Genomic DNA, 8,792 nt, shown 5'->3' with positions numbered 1-8,792 from the left:
ATCATGTATTTGGGAAAGAATCACAAATACAAATATTAGATTTTACTGCCTCATATTGGTCACACTCAAAATGACAGTTTTTGAAACATAACTCCAAAAATACACATGCAAAATGTCTAATAATGCCTGAAGAAATGCATCTTCGAGAGTTTTCCAGAAAAAAACATTTGGTAAGGTTTGCAAAAACAAAATTTGATTTGTTACTCAATTTGACAGTAATGTACTTAGAATCCTGAGATAATGCGAAAAAAGCAATAAAAATGTTTTCAAACATAATTCCTAATCCAAACGTGGAAAATGTCTAAAAATGCCTGTGATATTGAATACATGTGAGTTTTACTAGATACAGTTGTTTTTCAATGGTTTGCAAATACAAAAATGAGGTTTTACTCAATATGACTGTATACTGTAACACTCAATATGACAGTTATTTAAACATAACTCCTACACCACACATGAAAAATGGCTAATAATGCCTGAAATAATGCATCTTTGGGAGTTTTACTCGAAACATATGCTTTTTTAAATCTTGCAAATGCAAAAAGTAGTTTTTTACTCAATATGACTATAATAGTCTTAGAATCCTGAGATAATGCGAAAAAAGCAATAAAAATGTATTCAAACATAACTTCTAAACAACACATGTAAAATGGCTAATAACGCCTAGAGATATGTTTTTTTGTTAGTTGTACTAGAAAAATGATCTTTTGTAAGGTTTGCAAAGACAAAAGTTAGTTTTTTTATTCAATATAACAGTGTAACTGTCATACTAAATATGAAAGGTTTATAATCATAACTCCAAAACCAAATATGAAATTTGTCTTAAAATGCCTTTAATATTGAATTCATGTAAGTTTTAGCAGAATCAGGTATTTTGGAAAGAATCACAAATACAAGTATTAGATTTTACTGGCCTCATATTGGTGACAGTCAAAATGACAGTTTTTGAAACATAACTCCAAAAATACACATGCAAAATGTCTAATAATGCCTGAAGAAATGCATCTTCGAGAGTGTTCCTGAAAAAAAAAACATTTGGTAAGGTTTGCAAAAACAAAATTTGATTTGTTACTCAATTTGACAGTAATGTACTTAGAATCCTGAGATAATGCGAAAAAAGCAATAAAAATGTATTCAAACATAATTCCTAATCCAAACGTGCAAAATGTCTAAAAATGCCTGTGATATTGAATACATGTGAGTTTTACTAGATACGGTTGTTTTTCAATGGTTTGCAAATCCAAAAATGAGGTTTTACTCAATATATCTGTATACTGTAACACTCAAAATGACAGTTATTTAAACATAACTCCTACACCACACATGAAAAATGGCTAATAATGCCTGAAATAATGCATATTTGGGAGTTTTACTCGAAACATATGCTTTTTTAAATCTTGCAAATGCAAAAAGTAGTTTTTTTACTCAATATGACTATAATAGTCTTAGAATCTGAGATAATGCGAAAAAAGCAATAAAAATGTATTCAAACATAACTTCTTAACAACACATGCAAAATGGCTAATAATGCCTAGAGATATGTTTTTTTGGTAGTTGTACTAGAAAAATGATCTTTTGTAAGGTTTGCAAAGACACAAGTTAGTTTTTTTTATTCAATATAACAGTGTAACTGTCATACTAAATATGAAAGGTTTATAAACATAACTCCAAAACAAAATATGAAATGTGTCTTAAAAAGCCTTTAATATTGAATTTATGTGAGTTTTAGCAGAATCAGGTATTTGGGAAAGAATCACAAATACAAATATTAGATTTTACTGGCCTCATATTGGTCACACTCAAAATGACAGTTTTTGAAACATAACTCCAAAAATACACATGCAAAATGTCTAATAATGCCTGAAGAAATGCATCTTCGAGAGTTTTCCTGAAAAAAAAAACATTTGGTAAGGTTTGCAAAAACCAAATTTGTTTTTTTACTCAATTTGACAGTAATGTTCTTGGAATCCTGAGATAATGCGAAAAAAGCAATAAAAATGTATTCAAACATAATTCCTAATCCAAACGTGCAAAATGTCTAAAAATGCCTGTGATATTGAATACATGTGAGTTTTACTAGATACAGTTGTTTTTCAATGGTTTGCAAATACAAAAATGAGGTTTTACTCAATATGACTGTATACTGTAACACTCAATATGACAGTTATTTAACATAACTCCTACACCACACATGAAAATGGCTAATAATGCCTGAAATAATGCATCTTTTGCACGTTTGGATTAGGAATTATGTTGGAGTACATTTTTATTGCTTTTTTCGCATTATCTCAGGATTGAGTGTTACAGTATACAGTCATATTGAGTAAAACCTCATTTTTGTATTTGCAAACCATTGAAAAACAACTGTATCTAGTAAAACTCACATGTATTCAATATCACAGGCATTTTTAGACATTTTGCACGTTTGGATTAGGAATTATGTTGGAATACATTTTTATTGCTTTTTTCGCATTATCTCAGGATTCTAAGTACATTACTGTCAAATTGAGTAACAAATCAAATTTTGTTTTTGCAAACCTTACCAAATGTTTTTTTTCTGGAAAACTCTCGAAGATGCATTTCTTCAGGCATTATTAGACATTTTGCATGTGTATTTTTGGAGTTATGTTTCAAAAACTGTCATTTTGAGTGTGACCAATATGAGGCCAATAAAATCTAATATTTGTATTTGTGATTCTTTCCAAAATACCTGATTCTGCTAAAACTCACATAAATTCAATATTAAAGGCTTTTTAAGACAAATTTCATATTTGGTTTTGGAGTTATGATTATAAACCTTTCATATTTAGTATGACAGTTACACTGTTATATTGAATAAAAACTAACTTGTGTCTTTGCAAACCTTACAAAAGATCATTTTTCTAGTACAACTAACCAAAATACATATCTCTAGGCATTATTAGCCTTTTTGCATTTGTTGTTTAGAAGTTATGTTTGAATACATTTTTATTGCTTTTTTCGCATTATCTCAGGATTCTAAGACTATTATTGTCATATTGAGTAAAAAAACTACTTTTTGCATTTGCAAGCTTTAAAAAAGCATATGTTTCGAGTAAAACTCCCAAAGATGCATTATTTCAGGCATTATTAGCCATTTTTCATGTGTGGTTTGGAGTTATGTTTAAATAACTGTCATATTGACTGTTACAGTATACAGTTATATTGAGTAAAACCTAATTTTTGTATTTGCAAACCATTGAAAAACAACTGTATCTAGTAAAACTCACATGTATTCAATATCACAGGCATTTTTAGACATTTTGCACGTTTGGATTAGGAATTATGTTGGAATACATTTCTAATGCTTTTTTCGCATTATCTCAGGATTCTAAGTACATTACTGTCAAATTGAGTAACAAATCAAATTTTGTTTTTGCAAACCTTACCTAATGTTTTTTTTCTGGAAAACTCTCGAAGATGCATTTCTTCAGGCATTATTAGACATTTTGCATGTGTATTTTTGGAGTTATGTTTAAAAAACTGTCATTTTGAGTGTGACCAATATGAGGCCAGTAAAATCTAATATTTGTATTTGTGATTCTTTCCAAAATACCTGATTCTGCTAAAACTCACATAAATTCAATATTAAAGGCTTTTTAAGACACATTTCATATTTGGTTTTGGAGTTATGATTATAAACCTTTCATATTTAGTATGACAGTTACACTGTTATATTGAATAAAAACTAACTTGTGTCTTTGCAAACCTTACAAAAGATCAGTTTTCTAGTACAACTAACCAAAATACATATCTCTAGGCATTATTAGCCATTTTGCATGTGTTGTTTAGAAGTTATGTTTGAATACATTTTTATTGCTTTTTTCGCATTATCTCAGGATTCTAAGACTATTATAGTCATATTGAGTAAAAAAACTACTTTTTGCATTTGCAAGATTTAAAAAAGCATATGTTTCGAGTAAAACTCCCAAAGATGCATTATTTCAGGCATTATTAGCCATTTTTCATGTGTGGTTTGGAGTTATGTTTAAATAACTGTCATATTGACTGTTACAGTATACAGTTATATTGAGTAAAACCTAATTTTTGTATTTGCAAACCATTGAAAAACAACTGTATCTAGTAAAACTCACATGTATTCAATATCACAGGCATTTTTAGACATTTTGCACGTTTGGATTAGGAATTATGTTGGAATACATTTCTAATGCTTTTTTCGCATTATCTCAGGATTCTAAGTACATTACTGTCAAATTGAGTAACAAATCAAATTTTGTTTTTGCAAACCTTACCTAATGTTTTTTTTCTGGAAAACTCTCGAAGATGCATTTCTTCAGGCATTATTAGACATTTTGCATGTGTATTTTTGGAGTTATGTTTAAAAAACTGTCATTTTGAGTGTGACCAATATGAGGCCAGTAAAATCTAATATTTGTATTTGTGATTCTTTCCAAAATACCTGATTCTGCTAAAACTCACATAAATTCAATATTAAAGGCTTTTTAAGACACATTTCATATTTGGTTTTGGAGTTATGATTATAAACCTTTCATATTTAGTATGACAGTTACACTGTTATATTGAATAAAAACTAACTTGTGTCTTTGCAAACCTTACAAAAGATCAGTTTTCTAGTACAACTAACCAAAATACATATCTCTAGGCATTATTAGCCATTTTGCATGTGTTGTTTAGAAGTTATGTTTGAATACATTTTTATTGCTTTTTTCGCATTATCTCAGGATTCTAAGACTATTATAGTCATATTGAGTAAAAAAACTACTTTTTGCATTTGCAAGATTTAAAAAAGCATATGTTTCGAGTAAAACTCCCAAAGATGCATTATTTCATGCATTATTAGCCATTTTTCATGTGGGGTGTAGGAGTTATGTTTAAATAACTGTCATATTGAGTGTTACAGTATACAGTTATATTGAGTAAAACCTCATTTTTGTATTTGCAAACCATTGAAAAACAACTGTATCTAGTAAAACTCACATGTATTCAATATCACAGAACTTTTTAGACATTTTGCACGTTTGGATTAGGAATTATGTTGGAATACATTTTTATTGCTTTTTTCGCATTATCACAGGATTCTAAGTACATTTCTGTCAAATTGAGTAATAAATCAAATTTTGTTTTTGCAAACCTTACCAAATATTTTTTTTTCCAGGAACACTCTCGAAGATGCATTTCTTCAGGCATTATTAGACATTTTGCATGTGTATTTTTGGAGTTATGTTTCAAAAACTGTCATTTTGAGTGTGACCAATATGAGGCCAGTAAAATCTAATATTTGTATTTGTGATTCTTTCCAAAATACCTGATTCTGCTAAAACTTACATAAATTCAATATTAAAGGCTTTTTAAGACAAATTTCATATTTGGTTTTGGAGTTATGATTATAAACCTTTCATATTTAGTATGACAGTTATACTGTTATATTGAATAAAAAAACAAACTTTTGTCTTTGCAAACCTTACAAAAGATCATTTTTCTAGTACAACTAACAAAAAAAACATATCTCTAGGCATTATTAGCCATTTTGCATGTGTTGTTTAGAAGTTATGTTTGAATACATTTGTATTGCTTTTTTCGCATTATCTCAGGATTCTAAGACTATTATAGTCATATTGAGTAAAAAACTACTTTTTGCATTTGCAAGATTTAAAAAAGCATATGTTTCGAGTAAAACTCCCAAAGATGCATTGTTTCAGTTATTATTAGCCATTTTTCATATGTGGTGTAGGAGTTATGTTTAAATAACTGTCATATTGAGTGTTACAGTATACAGTCATATTGAGTAAAACCTCATTTTTGTATTTGCAAACCATTGAAAAACAACTGTATCTAGTAAAACTCACATGTATTCAATATCACAGGCATTTTTAGACATTTTGCACGTTTGGATTAGGAATTATGTTGCAATACATTTTTATTGCTTTTTTCGCATTATCTCAGGATTCTAAGTACATTACTGTCAAATTGAGTAACAAATCAAATTTTGTTTTTGCAAACCTTACCAAATGTTTTTTTTCTGGAAAACTCTCGAAGATGCATTTCTTCAGGCATTATTAGACATTTTGCATGTGTATTTTTGGAGTTATGTTTCAAAAACTGTCATTTTGAGTGTGACCAATATGAGGCCAATAAAATCTAATATTTGTATTTGTGATTCTTTCCAAAAATACCTGATTCTGCTAAAACTCACATAAATTCAATATTAAAGGCTTTTTAAGACAAATTTCATATTTGGTTTTGGAGTTATGATTATAAACCTTTCATATTTAGTATGACAGTTACACTGTTATATTGAATAAAAAACTAACTTGTGTCTTTGCAAACCTTACAAAAGATCATTTTTCTAGTACAAACTAACCAAAATACATATCTCTAGGCATTATTAGCCCTTTTTGCATTTGTTGTTTAGAAGTTATGTTTGAATACATTTTTTATTGCTTTTTTCGCATTATCTCAGGATTCTAAGACTATTATAGTCATATTGAGTAAAAAAAACTACTTTTTGCATTTGCAAGATTTAAAAAAGCATATGTTTCGAGTAAAACTCCCAAAGATGCATTATTTCAGGCATTATTAGCCATTTTTCATGTGTTGTGTAGGAGTTATGTTTAAATAACTGTCATATTGACTGTTACAGTATACAGTTATATTGAGTAAAACCTAATTTTTGTATTTGCAAAACCATTGAAAAAACAACTGTATCTAGTAAAAACTCACATGTATTCAATATCACAGGCATTTTTAGAGATTTGCACGTTTGGATTAGGAAATTATGTTTGAATACATTTTTATTGCTTTTTTCGCATTATCTCAGGATTCTAAGTACATTACTGTCAAATTGAGTAACAAATCAAATTTTGTTTTTGCAAACCTTACCAAATTTTTTTTCTGGAAAACTCTCGAAGATGCATTTCTTCAGGCATTATTAGACATTTTGCATGTGTATTTTTGGAGTTATGTTTAAAAAACTGTCATTTTGAGTGTGACCAATATGAGGCCAGTAAAATCTAATATTTGTATTTGTGATTCTTTCCAAAATACCTGATTCTGCTAAAACTCACATAAATTCAATATTAAAGGCTTTTTAAGACACATTTCATATTTGGTTTTGGAGTTATGATTATAAACCTTTCATATTTAGTATGACAGTTACACTGTTATATTGAATAAAAAACTAACTTGTGTCTTTGCAAACCTTACAAAAGATCATTTTTTCTAGTACAACTAACCAAAATACATATCTCTAGGCATTATTAGCCATTTTGCATTTGTTTTTTAGAAGTTATGTTTGAATACATTTTTATTGCTTTTTTCGCATTATCTCAGGATTCTAAGACTATCATAGTCATATTGAGTAAAAAACTACTTTTTTGCATTTGCAAGATTTAAAAAAGCATATGTTTCGAGTAAAACTCCCAAAGATGCAATATTTCAGGCATTATTAGCTATTTTTTATGTGTGGTGTAGGAGTTATGTTTAAATAACTGTCATATTGAGTGTTACAGTATACAGTCATATTGAGTAAAACCTCATTTTTGTATTTGCAAACCATTGAAAAACAACTGTATCTAGTAAAACTTATATGTATTCAATATCACAGGCATTTTTTAGGACATTTTGCACGTTTGGATTAGGAATTATGTTGGAGTACATTTTTTATTGCTTTTTTCGCATTATCTCAGGATTCTAAGTACATTACTGTCAAATTGAGTAACAAATCAAATTTTGTTTTTGCAAACCTTACCAAATTTTTTTTTTCTGGAAAACTCTCGAAGATGCATTTCTTCAGGCATTATTAGACATTTTGCATGTGTATTTTTGGAGTTATGTTTCAAAAACTGTCATTTGGAGTGTGCCCAATATGAGGCCAGTAAAATCTAATATTTGTATTTGTGATTCTTTCCAAAATACCTGATTCTGCTAAACTTACATAAATTCAATATTAAAGTATTTTTAAGACAAATTTCATATTTGGTTTTGGAGTTATGATTATAAACCTTTCATATTTAGTATGACGGTTACACTGTTATATTGAATAAAAAAACTAACTTTTGTCTTTGCAAACCTTACAAAAGATCATTTTTCTAGTACAACTAACAAAAAAACATATCTCTAGGCATTATTAGCCATTTTGCATGTGTTGTTTAGAAGTTATGTTTGAATACATTTTTATTGCTTTTTTCGCATTATCTCAGGATTCTACGACTATTATAGTCATATTGAGTAAAAAACTACTTTTTGCATTTTCAAGATTTTAAAAAAGCATATGTTTCGAGTAAAACTCCCAAAGATGCATTATTTCAGGCATTATTAGCTATTTTTCATGTGTGGTGTAGGAGTTATGTTTAAATAACTGTCATATTGAGTGTTACAGTATATAGTCATATTGAGTAAAGCCTCATTTTTGTATTTGCAAACCATTGAAAAACAACTGTATCTAGTAAAACTTATATGTATTCAATATCACAGGCATTTTTAGACATTTTGCACATTTGGATTAGGAATTATGTTGGAATACATTTTTATTGCTTTTTTCGCATTATCTCAGGATTCTAAGTACATTACTGTAAAATTGAGTAACAAATAAAATTTTGTTTTTGCGAACCTTACCAAATGTTTTTTTTCTGGAAAACTCTCGAAGATGCATTTCTTCAGGCATTATTAGACATTTTGCATGTGTATTTTTGGAGTTATGTTTCAAAAACTGTCATTTTGAGTGTGACCAATATGAGGCCAGTAAAATCTAATATTTGTATTTGTGATTCTTTCCCAAATACCTGATTCTGCTA

This window comes from Nerophis ophidion, linkage group LG19, assembly GCF_033978795.1.
Source record: "Nerophis ophidion isolate RoL-2023_Sa linkage group LG19, RoL_Noph_v1.0, whole genome shotgun sequence".
NCBI classification, from domain to species: domain Eukaryota; kingdom Metazoa; phylum Chordata; class Actinopteri; order Syngnathiformes; family Syngnathidae; genus Nerophis; species Nerophis ophidion.
The sequence above is the reverse complement of the archived record's forward strand: the minus strand, read 5'-3'. Positions refer to the sequence as shown.